Raw genomic sequence first — 21,744 nt, forward strand, 5'->3', positions numbered from 1 at the left:
TTATATTTAATAAAATCAATTTTGTTTATTATTGAACCCAGAGTAAGTTATTAATACCTGGGGGAGCAAACAGCTCTGCGTCTCTCTCTATCAGTGTTACAGAGGGTGGACAATTTATGAGCTTACTCTGTATAAAGCTTATACAGGGTAAAATGGATTTATTTGGGGTTTGGATCCCATTGGGAGCTGGGTATCTGGGTGCTGCAGGAGAGTAACCTGCTGAGCAGTTTTTGGTTAAAGTCGGCAGCTTTGGGGGCATGGTTCAGACCCTGGGTCTATGTTGCAGCAGGCTAGTGTGTCTGGCTCAACAAGACAGGGTTCTGGAGTCCCAAGCTGGCAGGGAAAATGGATTCAGAGTAATCCCAGCACATCAGGTGACAGTCCCAAGGGGTTTCTGTGACCAAAGCCATCACAGTGTCTCTGACAATGGAGTCCCAAGCCTCATTGTGACTGTTGGGGTCTACATAAATATTAGTAACAATAATCATATTAATTGTTCTGAGATTTTAACAATGGAACTTTAATGTTCTATTAACATCTTTTTGTAGGAATTACCTAGGATTTTCAAAACAAAAAAGACAGGAAAAAATCCCAACTCGAACAAACAGAAAAATAATAGGATACTGCTGCCACTAATGTCTACGGCAACTGACAGAAATGCCATTCGTTTCAATGGGAATCAGATCTGCCATTTTTGGTACCTGAGCTTACGTATCTTTTGCCTTCAGCTCTTCTACATGGCATACACTGCATAATATTGTAAAAAAATGAACCTCCAAAACACAGTCTTGGACTGTAAGAAAGGTTTGTGTGTTTTTATTTAAACTCAGATTTCAAACACAGACACAAGGATTATATTTTTTATTTTACTACACAGGGGGACTGAACAACTTCTGATGCTGACAGAACACTTTATGTGATATTTAGCAACAAAGAGGGAGGTGCTGTCAGCCCAGAATTCACAAGAACAGGAGCCAGCTGAATTTATGACATAGTGTGGGAAAATTACCTCAACACAGTCTACTTTTGCTGATTGTTCCTTATGCTGACACTTCTGATGCCCTGAAAGTTGCTGTGCTCACATTCTCTGTTGCTGGTGTCAAAGAACACTCTTAATCTTCACATGCCAAGATGAGGAAAACCTATTGCAATGCCCAAAAGACCTAACTCCTGTCAAATACATTCACTTAACACTAGCAGTTTGGTCTATGGCACTAGAGAGTCTTGAAGAGAGGGTGTGGGGCTGGGGGGGGGGGGAAGAGAGAAACAGGCAGTGGCTTTAGCACAAAATCCTGTCAGTGCCTGGGTGGTATCACACTGTATGACCCAGGCACATTGCAGGAGGAATATAGGAAGGATGTCATCCATAAATGGAAGGTTGGATTTTTATTTTATTTTATTGCAGTTTGCATGAGATAATGTATGTTTGTGGAAGAATATTTCTGAATAAAAGTCCCACATCATCTCTGCTGAATAAAAGTCTGCTTGATCAAATATTTGATTAATTGCATTCAGATTGCTCCTGTAAAGATCAGTGTCATCTTGGATTATCGTTCACTAGTTTGATATGTTAAAGTTGCTACATTTTACATGTACAAAAATCAAAAGTGGTATATACTATATTGGGCCAGGTCCCCTCCCTCCCTCTCCCCCGCACCCTCTCTCTCTCTCTCTCTCTCTCTCACACACACACACACACACACGATGCCATAAGTGAATTTCATTGTTGTCCAGCACTTGCCACACCACATTCAGCACAGCACCACAGTATTTTCATGACTGACACTCCGATTTACTAGTCACTTTCAGAATTCATCCAGACAAATGTGTGAAGGTTAGAAATGAGGACTATCTTACACCATTTTTACTGGGAGGCACAGTGTAGAAGAGACCTCAGTGGCCAATAGGAATTGGCCAAAATCAAAGCCATTCAGCCCCCCAACTGCTCCTTTCTCCTCCTTGAAATTTGGGAGTCCAGATAAATTGGGAGACCAGACACAAACAAGATAAAAAATCCAAAAACCCTAAAACCTCCAAATAAGAACTCATACAAATGAGCACACCAAGTATCCATTCCTATTTACTTATGGAATTCTCATAACCTGTACAGCCAGAAAACACAAATTTTATATACGTGGATATGTGCGTGTGCTATCTTGATAGAGGGTGAAGGTACTTTTAACTGGACAAGGATTTCCCCACACCATACCACAATCATGGATACCTACAACAATTTTCACATTAGACTTGGGTTGGTGGAATTCTAAAAGCAAAGGTGCGAGGCAGAAGATGTTTAATTCTGTGTTTATTCAGAAATATCTGAGAAGCAGTGTGGCTTACTGGATTGGGTAAGGGGCTGGATGTAAGGAACTCTTGAGTTGTAAGACTGACTTTGTCAATGACTCTGTGGCCAAGTCACTTAATCGTTCACTTTGAGTTTTGCCACTTGTAAAATGGGGACAGTTACTAAAATTTCCTCCCTGATTAAAATTAATGTGTTAATATTTGTGCATCTCTGAAAATATAAAGTGCTACATAAATGCTATGTGTTATTTCTCATTAATTAGATGTTAGGGTATATTAAATCAAACAAATGCTGGTTAGGATATTTAGATGCTTAGATGTTAAGCTCCTAATGGAAAACAAACATTCTGAAGATAATTGTTTAGGAGATGAAGTAGTACAGACTGGTAAGACAATATAGTTATTACCAGGAGAACTTGGTAAACTAGTAGGTCAGTCAACATTTCCTGCACTTCAAAGAAGCCCAGCTTATTGACAGTCAGAAATAAAATAGGTTTGATGGCTTCAATATAGGGAAAGATCCTCAGCTGGTGTTAATTGTCATAGCACACTTGACTTCACTGAATTGACACCAGGTGAGATCTCCCTTATGTATGTTTGAAGGCATGACATCATTACTGCTCAGTTCATGATGGACTTTATCTTATCAATGACATGTGGGTGAGGTTGCTAGTCAGCTCTGAGGTGGATTAGTAGAGCTGAGTGAGAAAGCTTCCAGTTGTGCTCACTCACAAACACTAAGATATACTTGAAATACACCCCAAAATTTTAAACACTCCATTTAAATCAATCACCATAATTGCTACAAATACGCAAGTTATAGATGAATGGGGAGACATTCTGGCTTCCTGGAAGACAATGGGAATTTTGCCACTGGTTTCAGTAGAGCCAGGATATCACCCACAGAGCGCCAAAGAAATAATTATTTCTCATACTCAACCTCTGTGTAGAACCTACTAATCTAATTTTAAGATGCAAGGCCTGATTCAGCTCCCATTTTAGTCAGGAAGAGATTTGCTGTTTACAAGACTCACTTTTAATGATATACATTATTTAGCTGCCTAAATGAATGGGTCTCTCATTGTATCCATTTCCCTCCAGCTATTCCCTATAATCACTAGTGGCAAGTATAGGGAATGCTGCAAATTCTGACATAATTTATAGCTAAACTAGCAAGCTTTTGAAAGTGACAATAGTACTTCAGTGAGGGGAGGGCCTGGCTAACAGTTACGGCTTGGTTCTCTTTTTATTTATTACTTTATTGGGAACATTGGCTGGATGTTTATTTCCCCTAATTTTGCAATTAAAGTTAGGCTCATCTCTCGTGTGTTTTCATTGTCTTCTCTAATAATATTCATTCAGAATACCAAAACATTTTAAAAGTATTAAAAAGAGCATACAAACATGCAACTAAACAAAAACAAAATCAAACACAGTACACTAGGAGAATAAAGCTTATGGGGAGAGAAAGCAAAGCTGTGTGACAGATGGAAAGGTCTCAATGGATGAATGGTACTACTACAAATAAGTAGCAGGCAGCCAGAGGGGATCAAATAATGATTATAGAAGAAAAATGAGGGTTAAAAAAATGGGGGAAAAAAGCTTTGGCTCAGGCTAAGAATACTAGATTAACAATATTTAATTTTTTTTAAAAAGTATATTTAAGTATACATCCTCACTACCATCACAAGAAGGGAAATAAGTCATGACAAATAAGGTAGACAGCTGACAAGTGAGCCAGCCTGGACAATATAAAAAGCTCAACATGTCCTTGGAGAGGAAGGAATGTACTCCACAATTTGTACTGGCATGCCCCCAAACCTGAACAGATTACTTTCTGACGATCAATATCTGTAACCACCAGAGGCCTGTTACAGAGGGTTTGTTTTTTTTAAATCAGCTTCAAAGAGACCCGTCCCAAGCCTACATTTTATTTTTGCCACTGGGTGCTGAGGTAAGAGTTTTGGACAAGGCTCATTTTTCATCTCTTTATAGGGCTGCGGATTGAATATGAAGTGTCCCAGCATGTTCTCAGGGCTTTGCTTTGTCGGTTTCCTGTCCCACAGATGAACATTCTAAGATGACACTTGTCCCCTCTGATTGAGGCTTAAACCAGACCTTTCACATCAACCTTATTTATAAATTCCCTTATGTGGAATTTTCCTATTTAACCATCTATAACAAATATTAAAAGTACTCGTTCTCTTTTTATTATTTCTTCAGACTGCTAGCTTTGTATGAAAGCCAAAAAGATTCTTTACTTTATCTGATATGCTATCTGAATGGCAGTTACATGCAGATACAGGTTAAATATTTTACAGGAGAACAGCAGGCACTTTTTCATTACTATTACATCGCTTAATAGAAACAGAACCAAACAGATTTTCCCAGAACATAAAGTAACTGCAAAGAGAGCTAAAAAAACCCTCTCAGATATTATTGTAAGTATGAAGTAATAATTTACACAAGCTTCCATAGTCATAGATATCCTGTACAATTTGGTCTCTCTTATTACAATTCCATCTTTCCAGCTCTCCTATCCTAGCTTAATTTTCCTTTGTCTTTCTCCGGTTCATTTTTCAACCACTGAAAACAGCAAACACTTTTGAGGAAGCCTTGATAGGATTTCTCCCCCATCCCCCCTTCTAATTTAATTTTCTGAAACTAACCTATCTGAATGAAGAAAAACAAGATAAAAAATAACAGAAAATCTGACCAGCTTTTTAAGGAAACAGCCTAAAAGAAAAAAAAAGGAGCTGTATTATTAATAGCAAACTCTAGTATGATGGATGAAAAGAACAACAATATCCTTTAATCATAAAGCACTAACATTCCAGCAGTGTTGGTAAGTGAGTGGAGCAGAGAAACCATTTGAGACTTAAACAGATGGATTAGAAAGGGTTCCACTGTGGGTTTCTGGACAGATTTCAAAACAGCAGCCTGATTAACTAATGCACAAAAAGCAAGTGATTCTTCCAATCAATAACCTTTTATGTAAGCATATTTGAGTTATAATATTTAAACACAGCAGACAAGTAGGGAATCAGAGATTCTTCATGCTGGGATAACAAAGCAGTAAGTTTTACTTGAATCTGGAGATCTTTCTCCATTTCTCGCTCAAAGGGATTTTATAGCTGTTGCACTACATATGCATCAATATATTAACAGCTCACAATGGGTTTGCAAAATTAGTTTCAAGTTCAAAGTAAAAAAACCTGCTATTTTTACAAAACTGGAGGGGGGCAGGTGTTTCTTTTTGTTAATTACGTTTTCATGGAACAATGAAAGTGCACATGGAAACTACACAGTTTCTAACTTTTCTAATGAATAATCTCTTTACAAATAGTTAGAGATTGGCCGGAACCAAAACATCCTTCAGTCTGGGATAACTATTCATAAATGGTAAATTCATAAGTGAGTTATGAAGTTAATCTGAAATGAATATAAATAACGCTTTTCTACCGGACCCCAGCAAAAAAAAAAAAATTTAGAAACATTTTTATACCAAAATATTTTAAAAGAAACAAAAACTAGTTTTGAAGTGTTTACTATTTAAAAAAAAAGGTCTTAATTTACACGTATGTCCTTCTGTAAAGTCATATCTCTAATTCATGGCAATTAAGCGATTAAGTACTACATTTTATAAAATCACTAAGAGTTTCTTAAAATAGCTTTTCTGTATATAATGTTATAAGATCTAATATTTTATAATATTCCAGGGATAAACATAATTTTTAATGCCACTGGAAAGAAAATTTCAGACTTTTGAATGATTCAAGGCTTCCAGAACAGATTCTGACCTGTTCCATTGACAGTGAAGTCAACAGAGTTGCACTTATTTATACCCTTTGAAGATCTAGCCATCCTGTCGGGGGTCCAGGCAATAATATTGCCCGTCTTTCACAATGTAATATTTTTAGGAAACACTTCTGGGGTGGTTTATTTTAATATTGGCTATTTGAAGTTTTTCTGCCATTAGGAAATTTAGAAATAATCCAGTAAATTAGTGGGCAGAAGACAGGTAAGGTAATCAAAAGGTACATAATAAAAACAATTTATCTCACAGATCACAACCAAATATGTACACAGGAACCTACACATTTAAAAAGAAATTTCATTTAACTTTCAAACACATGCACAGAGCCAAAAGAATATTGTGTAACTTTATATTGAATAAGAATCTCTACTAAGCTTACATACAAACTTATGAACAGTGCCAAAAGAACATCAGGAGACTGTTTAATAAATAATCCTATAAGTGAATGTTTGAAATATGTTTTCTTAGAACCTTGTAACTCAGCCAAACCAAAACAGATTTTAACAGGACTAACAAAAGGCACATTTGCAATCTAAAGGTTATGCTCCTACCAAATTTGTACCACATCACAATGATGCTGTAGAGCCATCCCAAAGTCACAACAAATTTTAATAATGGAAAAAATTCAATATCTTTGTTCTTGAAAATGACTTTTTTTCACTCAAACGTTCTTCCAAAATTAATATGTGAGCTGAGAAACTTCAGCCCAAAATGTTAATGTCTGGCAAATTTGCAAGCCACTGAAAAAGACCCAATAGAATGAAAGCTTTTTTGGCAACTTGAAATATAGGCATCACATTTCATTTTGCATATATAATAAAATCTACATATTGGACCCATTCTTCAGGTTTGGCTAAGCTCTTCCGAGTATAGGACCTGGCATAGACAAAGTTGACTTCAAGTCATCTCTGTGTCCTCCCAATTCCTGGGCTGCTGGAGGCTGGTTTCACTTTTATCCCCCTAATAACTTAAGGCAGTCTCAAGTAAGCTGTAATTTATAACCCTCCATGGTCCCGAAGGGGCCTTTATCCTGGCCAAGGACTATGGACTGTAGTGGCCCACTGATCATGTCCCCTTCTGTGAAACACAGCCCGTCCTCCAAGGTCAACAAGGAGGCTGGCTACACTGGCTCTGTGACACTTTAGCATTCCCCTTGTGGAACAGGGATCCTCAACTGACCTCTTAGGCCTACTTTGTCGGCTTATAGTTACATAATTCTTATTCTCAGCTGCTGATGAGCTGTGGACAATCTTGAAGCGTTCCATTTCTTTCAGCTATTAATACAGCAGAATTTTCTCAGATATCTGTTACCTGCAAAGGACATTAATATCTTCAACATCCTTTTTTGAGACTGTATGGTAGTTTCACAAACAAACTTGTGAGGTTTAGCACCTTTCTTATGATCTGTATACTGACTATATTTCTCCTGTTTGTTTTTAACGTATTCACAAATATTTTCATCAGAAGAAGGTGTGGTTGAAAAAGGAGAACGTGTAAGCCCTTGACAGGTAGTAAGTTGCGTATCGGCTTTGTGGCCTCATAAGAGTTCAAAGGGTAATACTCCTGTTGCTGAATGTGGAATGATCCTGTACGCAAACAGTGTATCATGTAAAGCTTCTTTCCATGGTTTCGCTTGCAAACTGGTAAGTTGCAAACTTTCTTTCATTAGTCTGTTCATTCTTTCAACTAGACCATTAGCTCTTGCTTGGTTTAAAGCAGGGATTGGCAACCTTTGGCCCGCGGCCCGCAAGGGTAGGTACCCTGGTGGGCCAGGCCGGTTTGTTTACCTGCCGTGTCCGCAGGTTTGGCTGATCATGGCTCCCACTGGCCGCGGTTCATCGCTCCAGGCCAATGGGGGCGGCGGGAAGCGGTGCAGGCAGAGGGATGTGCTGGCTGCTGCTTCCTGCAGCCCCCATTGGCCTGGAGTGGCGAACCGCAGCCAGTGGGAGCCACGATTGGCCAAATCTGCGGATGCAGCAGGTAAACAAACCGGCCCGGCCCGGCCCTCCAAAGGTTGCCAATCCCTGGTACAAAGGAACAGTTTTTTGCTTCATACTTGCTGTTGAGAGTGTTGCATTTTAGCAGAGGTCAGTTGCTTTCCACTGTCAGTTACCAATTCCCTGAAAAATCCAATTACATGAACTTAATCACTATTTCAGCGGCTATGTTTCCAGTGACTGTAACTTCTGGCCAATTTGAATGAGAGTCTCTCATCACTAAGGCAAATCTTTGCACAACAGGCCTCTTCTTCAAATGGTCTTGTTATGTTGAGAGACAGTTTCTCCCATGGACAGTTGGGATTGTCAACTGGTGTGAGAGGAATGCTGAAGGCTTTCTGTGACTTACCACTACTAGCACAAGCCATGCAATTCTTATTTCTTCAACCTGCTTTTCCATCCCTGTTCACAGAAGCCTTGTCACAGTCATCTTTTGGTTAGACTCATCCTCAGATATCCCTCATATGCCACGCAAATCAATCATTCTCTCAGAAGTGTAGGCATAACAAGACAGTCTGTTCTCAAAACCCATCCACAAGGAACAGCTCACGTGATATACGTGTCTATATGATTGCAAGTGTTCAGGCGTCATCTTCTAAGGCCAACTGTCAACTAAGTAAGTCTTTAGATCCTGGAGTACCTTGTCTTCACTCACGGCTGTTGCCCACTCTGAGACTGTGATCACTCCTTGAGTTATAGCAGAGATTTTTGTAATGAGGGTCTCTTCATCATAGATTATTAGGGTTGGAAGGGACTTCAGGAGATCATCTAGTCCAACCCCCTGCTCAAAGCAGGACCAATCCCCAAATGGCCCCCTCAAGGATTGAACTCACAACCCTGAGCTTAGCAGGCCAATGCTCAAACCACGGAGCTATCCCTCCCCTAAGGGGGAGGGCACTTAGGGATCTGGGGCAAAAATTGGTCCTGCTAGTGAAGGCAGGAGGCTGGACTCGATGACCTTTCAAGGTCCCTTCCAGTTCTAGGAGATTGGTATCATCTTCCTCTGTTGCACCCTCATGATAATGTATAGGCAGGTGAGATGGACAATCTGCAGTGGTGTTTTGGCACCTGAAAGATACACTGTCTGGAAATCAAAGTCACTTAATTTAGTGGCCCATCTGGCAATTCTTGGAGTTGCTAGTCCAACCCCATGTGGGGTTAATATAAAGCTGAAAGAGATTTGTGATCAGATCTTAAGATAAATCTTCTCCCCCACAGGCAATTTCTGAAGTGCCCAGAAACATGCCAGAGCTGCTTTCTCAATGACAGAAAAGGATAGCACTATTAGATCTCCTGGCAAGAATGATAGGAGAAACCCATTCTAATGAATCAGTTTGATGATATCTGCTTTGTATAGTTTAGGAATCTCAGTGCAATTGGTATGTTTCACACATTATGCTGTAGAGGCACTGCATTGTTTTTTAGCTGGATCTTGTGCTTGAACTTTTTTGCAACACCTGTGATATCAGTGAAAGCTTCTGGAAAGTCGGAGATGATTCCTGGTTGTATCCTATCCTCAGTTTGCAGGACAGTTTGTGCCATTTGAATCTAATACCATGTGAAGATCCCTTTGAGGATTCCATCCTAAAATAGAGAGTCCCTTTTGGGCTACACAGATTTCCCTGTGGTCATCATGGCCTTTGTATGTGAGGGTAGCTGTAAAATAGCCATTGATGGGGATGGGAGATCCATCTGACACTCCAAGGTATATGTCTGGAGGATGCAACTCCAGTTGTGAGCTGACAAATAGCACAGTGTAGAGTTGGTTGGGAATTATAGAGTACGGTTAAACCAGAATCCACTAACATCCTCGTCTCATGGCTGTTGTCTCGCATGTGTCAGTGTGGAGTAGTGTGGTGATTTCCTGTCACATTCAAATCATCCTCATCCGTGAGAACTTATGATATAACATTGGTGTCAGATTTACAGATTTCCTTTTTTGTTGCATTTCTTGCATACTGATTTGTTGGCTGCCCTTCAAACTCCGCCTTGTAACCAGGGTCACATCATCTGTAACATTGGTAGCAAGCTGGTGCATGGGAACGTAAAGGCATGTGGATGTAGACTTAGGAGCTTTGTGAGTTGAATTCTTGTATTGGACTTCATTAACCAAACAGGCTGGAAGATATCTGGTGTATTGAAAAGTGATTTAGCACAGTAGATGGTACTTTCCACTTGATGGATTGTTTCTATGGTTTTCTCCAAGGTAAGTCCTTTTATCATGAGGACTCATTCATGAATCTTGGAACTGTTCATCTTCATGACAATTTGATCTCTAAACATTTCATCTGTGAAACTGGCAAATTCACAGGTTACATTCAGCTCACATAATGCAGCTATGTAGTGGTCAATGGGCTTGTGAGGCACGTGTACATGGGAATAGAACTTGAAGTGTTGGGCAACAATATTGAGTAGAGGATTAAAATGATCATCTAAGGCTTGTATAGCAGCATCATATGGAGTCACATCTTGTTGTAAGTTGGTAACAGGAGGGAGATGCTTGATGATTCATTGCATTGGACCAAGGCAATGAAGCAGTAACGACTAAGACAATGAAGCAGTAAGGCTTTCTGCTTTTCCAGAGTGTTTATACAAGTTCCTATAGCAAGTATATAGTAGCTGAAGTAAGACTTCCATTGTTCCCCTGGGAGCGGATGATCTCCTGGATAGGCACAAAGAACAGAGGAGGCAGAACTTGCATCATTGTAATAAACATGGAAGCAAGCTGGAGAAGTCTGATGAACTGAGCAAGAAACATCAGAAGAATCAGCTGATAAGAAATGATAGTCACAGAAAGGGCCAAGTGGTCCTGTAAAACTATGTTGGTAGTGCAGCTGGGGTACTCAGAACGGCAGAGGAATATGCCACCTGGGAAAAAGGAACATTAAGAAAAAAATACACACTGCACCTTTAAATTTCTCTTCTCAGCAAGCTGCAGTTGCAGACAGCAGCAGGCTGTAGGCCTGTGAAGTTTCCCTGGGAGCAACAGCAGGTATCATGAGGCAGTTGGATAAGTTACATCTCTGTTCCATCCTTTTATGCTCAGAGCCAGTTTGGCTTGTACCTGAACCCCCTTGGGGAAAGGTTGGAGAACTTGAGAACAGCAAAGGCAAAGTTTATTCCCCTCACTCTCTAACAGAGTTCACAGTCTCTTTCCTTCTCCTCTCTTGCCTCCCTCTCCCCCCAGAGCATCCTGGGAATTGTAGTTCGACTCAAAGCACCTAGGAACAAACTTACAAACAAATTCAGGTAGCTGTGTGCAGCTAGCTAGATACAACAGATATATTTATATATTTGTCTTCAGGTTTATGATTGAAAGGTGCCCCATGCATGGACTGAGTGGGATGTAATGCCTAGAAGTCCTGGACCTCAATAATAAGAATACTAAAGTTAAATAGATCAGATGGGTCATGAGGTGGTGCTTGGTGGGTTAAACCTCATTGTCTGAAGGGGAAAAAATACTGTCAGAATCCTGTGGTCCATAGGATTAATTAGGAACCTCTGGAAGGCAGAAGAGGAGAAACTTGCTCCCTCCACTCTCTATCCTGTAGCTGTTACCTCACCTTTGCTTTCTCTGCTCTCACTCTAAACATGCAATCCTACTCCCAAGACCCCTCCTCTTATTACCTCACCTGCTCAGCTCAGGGCGGGGGGGCGCCCAGGTAAGCATGAGAAGGGGTCCATCTTTATGAATTTGCTGAGGTGCCAGTTAGTTTTTAAAGCTGAAATCTAATAAGCTAGGTTTGCCAATTGGATAAATGTTATAACCAATAAAGAATGAGATCTAATAGGATAAACCCTTTTTTATTCGGCCCAGAGAGCATTAGCTTACTAAAATTTAATGCTGGGTTCTTTTCAGGTCAGCTTTCAATGGCAAAAATATTTCTTAAATCAGGATTCTTGGTTATTCTTAACCAATCAACAATTTATTAATTCACTCAGAACCATATTAGTATATAATTAACAGTTCCCTGATCAAGTGTAGGCACAACTAATGCTCTAGGTATGTACTGAACAAACCAATGGAGTCTTCCAAGCAACTATCACTGACTAAGGTTAAGGTTCAACAGATACAACAAGGAAATGAATATCAAAGATTTCTTATTACACTTACTTATGATCATCAGTTCTTTAGTAACTACCACATTAATCACCTTTTTAGCTTTTCTCCAAAAAGGAAAGATGTACTTGTTTTTAAGGCACTTTGGAATGTTTGGTTCCTGCTATTTGAAGGGTTAGTCTAAATTCATCCCTTTGGGAATATCAAAAACAATTGCTTGAAGTTATGGTTCAAATCTCTATTAGGCCAATTTGCTTGGATTTAAAAATCTAAAATGTGGTTACTTGAGGATTCACTAGAGTGCAGGCTTAGCAAGATACCCTACAGTTACTATTATTAAGGACTAGGAAGGGACATACAATCTTTGAAATGAAATCAGGCCACTTCTTATCTTCTTAGCCCTGGAATCGAGGAGAGTCCAGGCATCAGCCACACTTAGGAGTCCGCAGCTTCTTGAGGTCAGTTAACTCTGGGGTCCCACATGGCGACTTCAGTAGGAGGAGGCCACCCTGTAATTTCTATTGGACATGTATCAACTGAGTGCTCAGATTTTAGCTCTCAATTTCTCTGCTGCTTCCATCTGTATCTAGTAGATGGAGATATTGAAGACATTTGTTATACACTCCTTTTCTTATCGGAGGTTTTTTTAAAATGTTTGATTCATTTCAAACCCACATTATTATTTGGATTTCCCCACTTGCTAAGCAATTTCTTTTAATAATTTAAAGTTAAGCCCTGGTTTATACCTTTCAAAAATCTTTCCTCCTTGTGCCATACAATTCCTATTGTGCCACAATTATTTACAGTGAAAACCAAAAAAATCCCTGCCAATCTGCCAAATTTGATGGACGAACTTCATACGTTCTCTGATTGTATGTAAATATTTCATGTTATATAGGAGTTTGCAACAGAACAAGAGACATTATCCAAATACAGAAAGATACAGATTTGGCTCGCCAGACAAGCAATGTGCAGTTTCTAATTTGGGGTGAAAGACTTATTGACAAGGCAAAACAGATTAACCACAGCATAGCTGATTTACAAGGTAAAAAGTGTATCATTCACCATATGGGATATGTGGTTTGGATTTCTTGGGATGACAGTCAGTTTGCCCTATTTGATCTACAATCTCACAGCAAGTTACTTCTACTTTGATTAACTCACAGCTTCCCCACCCATCTCTTTATTCACTAACAGTGTGCAATGGACCACCACTCATACCAGGGTGTTACTCTGCTTGCTAAGCTTGGCTACACTTACAAATTTGCAGCACTGCAGCAGGGTGTGAAAACACACCCTCTCCAGCGCTGCAAATTGCGGCACTAGCGCAAAGCACCAGTGTGGTCAAAGCCCCAGCGCTGGGAGCGCGGCTCCCAGCACTGTCCATTATACCCCACAGGGAGGTGGAGTACGGACAGCGCTGGGAGAGCTTTCTCCCAGCGCTGGTGCTTTGACTGAGTGCTAAGTGTAGCCACAGCCAACTGTTTGGAGGGGGAGGGGTTAGATGGGTTGGGAGAGAGAAAAAGGTTTTATCCATATGGAAATCACAAGAAATTCTTGCCTAGGCAATTAACAATACTCTTATTTAGCCATTTTAGTTTCTATTCTAGGGGAGTAGAATTCTTGCCCTTGGTTGATCTGACTATCCTTAGACACAGTGTCTCACACGACATGAACCTCATCCTTATTATCTTTACTTCCTAGGTGGCTCCTGTCTGGGGATAAACAGAGATTCATAGGGTCAGGAGGAATTAGTTATTAATCATTCAAGGCTTACATAGAAGCTCTGGAGACAGCTATCCCAGAGCTGAACACTATGCCTGTTGGAGGAGGGGAAGGAAGAGAAGCCCAATCCAGCATCGACTACCTAGACCAAGAAAATCCACCAGCACCAAACCTAGCCCCCACTCTTAACACAAGCAGCCTTGAGTACCCTGCAGCATTAAGCTCACACCAGTGCATTCTAAAATTTCCCACTGCTTCTTCTGTTTCTCCAAATTCCACAATACTTTGCCATGGGTCTCAAGATGGTGTTTCACCCATTTCATGGCTTGTGGATAAATGGCAAAATAAAGAGGTTGCAAGCCACTATACTAGAGTGCAGCCCAGTGGCTGAGATACAGCATGCAAGGTCAACTTCTAATTACAGTAATAGGATTTTGAACACAAATAATTTGAAAATAAAATCACAAATATCACATATGCTTTATTTTGAAATATCATATTTTAATTTTAAGAGATATTATTGTATGTTCAAAAAAGAAAGTACTTCCTCCCCCAAATGCTTCACATGCTATTAGTGCCATGAGTAGTCAAATGTCTCATATGAAGCTCTTGCTCTGAGTAGCTGCAGCTAGAAGCTCAGTCCCCTGAGATATTTCACACCTCTACAGTAGGACAGTTCAACATTTCACGATGAAAATTAACCTTCTCTCCCTCTAGAACTGTGAATACCATCACAGCAGCCTGCCCTGCATGAAATTCTCAGACACATGCAGAGATGAAATAACTCCCCTATGGCAAACCACTGAGAGATGTTAAAAACAGTTAAAAAAGCAGGACAAAATTCCTTCTCCTTTTGGGATCACAGTTTATTCCCTTCACCAGAAAACACCATGAACTGGAAAACTAATACTTTTTATAAGGAAATAATTACCTCAAATTACAGTACATGCTGTAGTAGAAGCAATTAAGCAGTCAGCATTTATTAATAGTTACCACACACAATCATCACAGATACAGTACCTTCTATATTCCTAAGTATAATGGTGAAGTTCAATAATGTCAAATGCTCATTTATTAATGGCAACCACTATTACTATGCAAACATTTTAGATACCAAAACAGCACCACCTACATATATAAAATATATACAAGCCAACCACATTCCCATACAGATATATCCTGCAATTGACTTCACATAGGTGGAGGCCTGCATCAACGGCTTTCCTTGCAGGTGCAGGGGTCCAGCTGAGTGGAGTTAATGAGGCTTATAACGGTAGTCTTGCTGGCCAGCTCTAAAAATGATGTTGGCAATCTTAAGGATAGCATTACAAGTTCTGTTTATCTCAAGCACTAAAGGCATATGAAACTGAAGCAATCCTTCTATGTATGCAGGTATGTGTGCTTGCCAGTTAGATTTGTTTTGCTTTCCTATTTAACTTTTAAAGAGATGCTTTGCCACTAAGGACCCACACAGCAAATTTCATCCCAAAGCATATTTGTACATTGGCACATTATAGCGCAGTCACTAAAAGACATGACTACAGATAGTGTTACAAATGTATCTGAAGGCAAAATAGGGGAAAATGCTCAAACTTAGCTGTGGTGCAGTTCTTTTTGGGTGTTGAGCATAAGCAGTCTATACCAACTAAATCTTTGTCTGAAGAAGAATAGTTTTCTTCACTGCTACTACTGCCTTCATGTTAATCCTTACAAGTAAACAGTATAGTTCCTGGTGCCAAAATATTACATATGCATACTAGTACTAGTCATCATTAAACCATTAAAAATTCAGTATTTGCCAACAGTTAGCACTCTACCATCTAGGATGCTACAGTTTTCCCATAGTCTTTAAGCAGTCAAAAAAACCTGTGGTATCCAAGTTTTATCTGCTGGCAATTTTGTGTTTTTTTTTCATTTAATGACAAGCACTGCACATACATTTTTTAAAAATTGAATTTTATAATGGAAATGCTGGTACCTCTTAACATGAACTAGAGAACTCTAAAATATTAGCCTAAATTAAGGATAAACCAGAAGTATGGCAAAGTCCAAATGCAAACCCTATATTAGGTACAGCTTAAGTATGACATTACATATATGAAAGGCAAATCAGCAATGTACTTGGCCACAAACATACCTCTATGACCATGAGAAATGTTCCTATATGGAGGCAGTGACTGACTGTACTGTAAGAACTACAGACCACCTTACAGTGTATGATCCTCATGCTTAGTAATTTGAGGTGTTCAGGTGTGTGATGGGGTGTGCTCCCCACACTAGCCCTGCAAGAGCTGAATTAGGCCAGGTGGGCCCAATCAGTTAATTAGGCTGCAAATATGGAAGCTTTAGGTTGGAGACAGCTAATTAGAGAGAAGTTTGCCTGGGAAAAATAGGTAGGGCTTCTACAAAATACAGGAAATTAGAAGCAGAGGGGGCTGTAGGGAAGGAAGGCTGCAGTCACTCCCTGGGAGAAAGCTAAGGTGTCTAAAGTTACTCCCTGGGAGGAGGGCATGAAGAGACTGGCTAACCTAAAGGAGTGGGGGAGGCCAATAAGTATGAAAGTGGCTGAGGGAAAGGTAGCAAGATGCAGGGAATGGCTCTTGGTTGCTGTGTAGGGTCCCTGAACTGGAACCCAGAGTGGAGGGTGGGCCTGGTTTCCCCTGCCAGCTGCTGCAGGAATGGCACTGTGAGGCAATGCATCAGAAGACTGCCTGAGACTGTTGGAAAGCAGAAAATTTGATATGCTCCCTCAACAGGAAACCACAGTAGTGACCTGGTTGGAGGGTTGAACCATGGAGGAATAGCTCAGTGGTTTGAGCATTGGCCTGCTAAACCCAGGGTTGAGAGTTCAATCCTTAAGGGGGCCATTTAGGGACCAGAGGCAAAAATCTGTCTGGGGATTGGTCCTGCTTTGAGCAGGGGGCTGGACTAGATGATCTCCTGTGGTCCCTTCCCACCCTGATATTCTGTGATCCTATAGAGAGGATGCTATGGCTCCTGAGCGCAAGAGAAGGGGTTGCAGAGGAGAAAATGACCATGTGTAATCCCAGGAAGGGGCATTGGCCTGACTGAGCTAATCCCCAGGACTGCTAAAAGGGGGTGCTGCCCAGCTGTGAATAAAGTGACCTATCCCAAGGTGTAAAACCCCTAGAAGTCATCTTTCTGGCTGGCTAATTTCAAGTTCTCTGATGAGCATTAATCTGCCCTGTGACTGTAAAGTTTGAACATACAAAGGTGTCTTAGGAGATTATAAATATTTCCTTTAATATGAGGGTAGTAATTTTGCTCAACCCTTCTAATTTGTAATATTTATTGCATGTAAGTACAAGGGATTGCAATTTCAAACAACCACACACTAATTACCAGCACAGATAGTTTTTACTTTGCACCATCCCAGAGTCTCCACCATACTGTGCAATTTGAAGACGGTTCCCCCCAGGGTGAACTCATGTGCCAGAAATTCTGTCTGTAAGCATCTCCCAGGTGCAAACAGTCATACAAGTTGGGGGCTTTCCAGACCATGCAACAGTATTTGAGAAGGGGAAAAACAAACTTTTCACACTGTATGGGTTGCAGTGGTTTCATATTTAACTTCACTGCATTGGACTCTTGTTAAAATTTCTTATCCTGCACCAACTGGTGTCACCTCTCATATAAAATGTGTACGTTTTCTGTAGCAATACAAGAGGGCAAGTTTTCTTGCTTCATATCACTTAAGGCCGCTTTCACCTTGTATATCATATTTCACCACCACCACCAGTAGTGGATTAGCCAGTGGGGCCTATGCTGGGGTCCTGGCCAATTGGGGTGGGGGCTGGAAAAATGAGCACCCCATGCCCTGTCCTGCTCCTGTGTCCTGACCCCACTCCCCAGCAGGAGTGCAGGGGGCGGGGGAAGAGACTGCAGGCAAAAGGGATGGGGAGAAGCCCCTACTTGCTCTGGCCCAGGGCCCACAAACCCCTAATCTGCCTCTGCCCCTCCCCTTCCACACATAGCACATATGTTGTAAAAACACTGGACTTAATTTTATACTTTTTTAAAAAGCAATTACATTATATTGAGTTAAAGCTTTATTAATGAGTTCTGGGTTTTGCTCATTCAATGGATCCAGTACTTTTGCTGCGATTTTTTGTTGAAGTAGTTGGTCAAGTTTCCACAGCATCTTTGTCAGCAACGTGCCAATTTTAAACAGTTCCCATGCCAATCCCATTAAGTTTCTTTCGGCATAGTTGCCCCCGCTCCTTGCCTTGGCATTCTTACCCATTCTAAAGTACACATTTTTGTTTAGAAAGTCCTTTCAACAGTTTTTAACCATATTTACCAAATTGTAGTAGACACAATCCTTCAGGTAACTGCAGATTGGTAAAATTCAATAACACTGACACAAACAAACTGACTATCTTTGCACAATATTCCATATTTGCAGAATACATCTTAACCCTAAACCATTTGGACCTGTCTCCAGTTTAGGACATTAATCTTTATCTATTTACTAAACTCCATGTCATTTTTGTTTTTACTCCCTTAGTAATATTTATTTTATGCCACAGTTACACAAAACGTTTGGCTTTCTCCTAAGAAATGAGGCCTTGCCCGTGTCCAGTTACTGATGTCAAGCCAGGCAGGGGTAGCAGGACCAATGCAACATGAGAGTTGTCACAATGTTCAGTGCCGACGCCCACCAGACAGTAAGGTGCTGCTGCTGGTTTAAGAGCTGATCTGCTGTCTCTTCCAGCAAGCAGGTGGCAAAGCCAATCAGGCAGTTTGCTGCAGGCCAGCTATGCTTGTTAGGTTTGTCTGAGGATTAGCTCTGCTGCAGGCTCTGATTCCTGATATTTGGTTTCAATGTACTGGCATTTTCCAATGAAAAAACATTTAGTTGAAAGATTACCAGCCATCTCTAGTCTGGCCTATGCTGTAAGGGCTGAATGCCACTCCTAACTGGCCAGTCAGCATAGAGAAACAAGGTTTCCCTTAGTCCAGAAATCAAATCTGGTCTCTCTTGGCAGAAACCAGGGCTTTGTCTAGGTCATCACGTCAGTCACAAAAGGATGCAAGTTAAAGGGAAGCATTAAATTGAGAAGAATCCTTAATCAAGCCATGACTGCTATTAGCAACTGAGTACTCGGGAAAAAGTTCATGGTAATTTTTTACTATATGTAATGACTGTCTTAACTTTTGCATATTAGACAAATCCTCATACCGTACACAAGTCACCAGCAGTCCTGAGCTGTGGTTCTGTGGTTGCACAATCACAGCATATGAATCAAAAATGAAATGTGTCCAAGTCTCTAAAAGCTCCCAAACTGACATGCAGCATTAATGTGAGCAACTAAAAGATTTATTTTTTCAGATCAAATACACAAAGTTCCAGATGTAATTCTGTTAAGCAGTTTTCCATTTTGCCACTAGGATTTTTCCCCCCTCTCTGTGTTAAGCTTTAATATCCTTTCAAATGCATTAACATGTCCCTGGAACAGACACTTGGGCTCCTACATGCTTTGAATATTTTTCATCTTAAAAATAGCTTTCAATCCTCACTAAAGTTTTATGCATCACCTTTCTGGCATTAAAGCTTGTGAAACAATGAGAAAAATGGCTCCTTGCCCACAAAAAAAAATCCTATGGAGAGTAGAAACTTGGTTTAGGTCACCCTCCAGCCAGATAAGAAATGAAGAGTGGACCTCTGCAAATCCCTTTCTAGGATTCATGAAAACATTTTCTCTTCAGTCCACGTGGGTTCACACCTCCAGAGTTTGCTTTTGCATTTCAGATTTGAATAAATCTGATATTTCAAAGTGAATTGGAAGCAAAATCAGTGAGTTTCATTTGTTTTCCTGTGCAAGCCTTGTGAAACCACATTATGATTACAGTGCAAAGCAATAAATTGGCCTATGTTCACACAAGAGGGACAAGGCTCCCGCAAGAGGTTATGACTCTTAGCAACACTGTTAATGTACAAAAGCTGAGTTGCAAGTTTGAAACTAAACCCATAACCAAGCAAGTTTCACATGGCTTCTAGTTTCATTACAAACAAACATTTTGAACAACTCTACTGAAGCTTCCAACTGAGATTGCTTATAAGGGTGGAGACAAGCACTCAGAATAGCTCAACAGGATTGAGCCTTCTTACAAAGCACAAGTTATTATTTGAAAATCAATTAATCTCAAAGTTGGATTAATCATGCATTTCTCTTGCATTTTATAGTCCTGAGGGCATTCTGCGCCAAAAAAAAATAAAAATTGTGTGTACAATATTTTAAAATTCTTCAAGTTTCATTCGTCAGTAAATAAATGCAAAGACTCCAGCATGGCAGTGGGCAGCACAGGCCATGGGCTGCGTGAAGGTGAGAGATCACTCTGCAGCCTCCACACCCGGGGGACACTGACTCTGTGGTGATGCTGCACTTGACCCTGACACAGCACAAGGCCTGGGCCTGCCCCAGAAACACCCTGGGACCCTGCCCCTCTGTGCCAGCTGCACCAGGGTTGAGGCAGGCAGAGTCCAAGTGTGGAGGGGCTCAGTGGGATGGGGGATCCAGGTGTAGAGTGAGAGGATTCTATGGGGAAGAATCTGGGTACAGGCAGCTCAGCAGGGGGGTCTAGGTGTGGGGGAATCTGGTTGCACAGAGGCTTGTTGTGTGGGGGGGTTCAACATGCAGGGGCACTGGGACTCTGTAGGGGCAAGTTGTTTCTTGGGCAAAGATCAAGTCCATAATGATGCTGGATGCTCCGCAGTTGATCAGTCTAAGTGGGGTGCAACTTATTTTGGGTGTAGCTGAGTCCCAGAGCTAGAAAGGGATCTGCTGGTGGGGTTGGTGGGAGTCCACTGGTGAGGGACACCTGTCGGCAGCACAGGAGACCCATTTGGGGAACTTGCTCTCTGGATTATGTCAAGCTGCAATCCCTCTTCTGGGGCTGGACAGGGTGGTTTCCCCATCACTATAGTGGGGTTGGGTTTGTGGGGACATGCTGAGGTGAAGTGATCACCTTCTCCACAGTACAGACAGAGATCATTTCAGTGCTAGTACTCCTTCTATTTGTCTATGGAGCACCTCCTAATGGTGTTGATCTCCATGGTCTCTGGTCCAGAACTGAGCAAAGGGCATGCACAAGTGGCCCTCGATATGAGGCTGGGGATGGATGGAAGCCCGTTTCTTTTCCAGACAACACTCAAGCGGCCAGTTATCGATTCTTATATGGAGCTTGATGTAGGGTTGCAACTCAAACAGGGGGACTGACCTAAGCTAGCTTGTCCTTTATGGCATTGTTCAGTCCCCAACAAAAATGTTAGATCTGGGCTGCCTTGTTCCAGACACCAGTTTGGGGCTGAGTAGGCAGAGATGGGTCAGTGACCCTGCATGAGTTAGCGGAGGGCCACTTAAGCAGTGCGGGCTCAGTTGGGGACTTTGCAGATTAACAAGAAGGAGTGGATGAAATCCTCAAAGTGGCCAGCCATTAGGTCAGCCCATTACAAGAGTGGTGATACTACTGTACACTTGTAGTTCACCTTTGGTACAAAAATGACTGCATCAGGAATAGCAAGCAGCATTGGTTAATAAACCCCTGAAACTTAAGGTCGTTGCCATTAAACCGATCTGGCAAGGGGGCTTTTGGACCACACTCTGCGGCTGCTGCTATAGGTAGGCCCAAAGGTCCCGGAGGGATCCAGACTTCTGCTCGGAGGGAGGTGTTCTCTAACGGCAGCTGAAGAACTTGGTTCTGCAGTGAAGACACTGTCTCTGGGTTCTCCAGCACCCATGTGTTTCATCTAGGCCCTGGGGTCTGGTATGGAAGTCTGTGCAAACTGTCAGGCTCTGGGTTCTAGACAGTCAGGGTTG

The 21,744-nt window shown here is 41.2% G+C and overlaps 2 long non-coding RNA genes across 3 annotated transcripts in view; one reads left to right on the forward strand and one right to left on the reverse strand.

Annotated features, from left to right (window-relative positions):
- LOC120400202 overlaps positions 1 to 16,145 on the reverse strand; it is a 300,141-nt gene extending 283,996 nt beyond the window's left edge. Inside the window, exon 1 of one of the 2 annotated variants that reach the window (XR_005595595.1) lies at positions 16,041 to 16,145. This is a non-coding gene — a long non-coding RNA (uncharacterized LOC120400202). The remainder of the gene's footprint in view (positions 1 to 16,040) is intronic. The other variant, XR_005595594.1, reaches the window with a different exon arrangement.
- The window catches only part of LOC120400204, a 31,808-nt gene continuing 25,289 nt past the window's right edge, over positions 15,226 to 21,744 (forward strand). Inside the window, exon 1 of the long non-coding RNA XR_005595598.1 lies at positions 15,226 to 15,295. This is a non-coding gene — a long non-coding RNA (uncharacterized LOC120400204). The remainder of the gene's footprint in view (positions 15,296 to 21,744) is intronic.

Source organism: Mauremys reevesii, linkage group 3, assembly GCF_016161935.1.
Source record: "Mauremys reevesii isolate NIE-2019 linkage group 3, ASM1616193v1, whole genome shotgun sequence".
In the NCBI taxonomy this organism is placed as follows: Eukaryota; Metazoa; Chordata; order Testudines; family Geoemydidae; genus Mauremys; species Mauremys reevesii.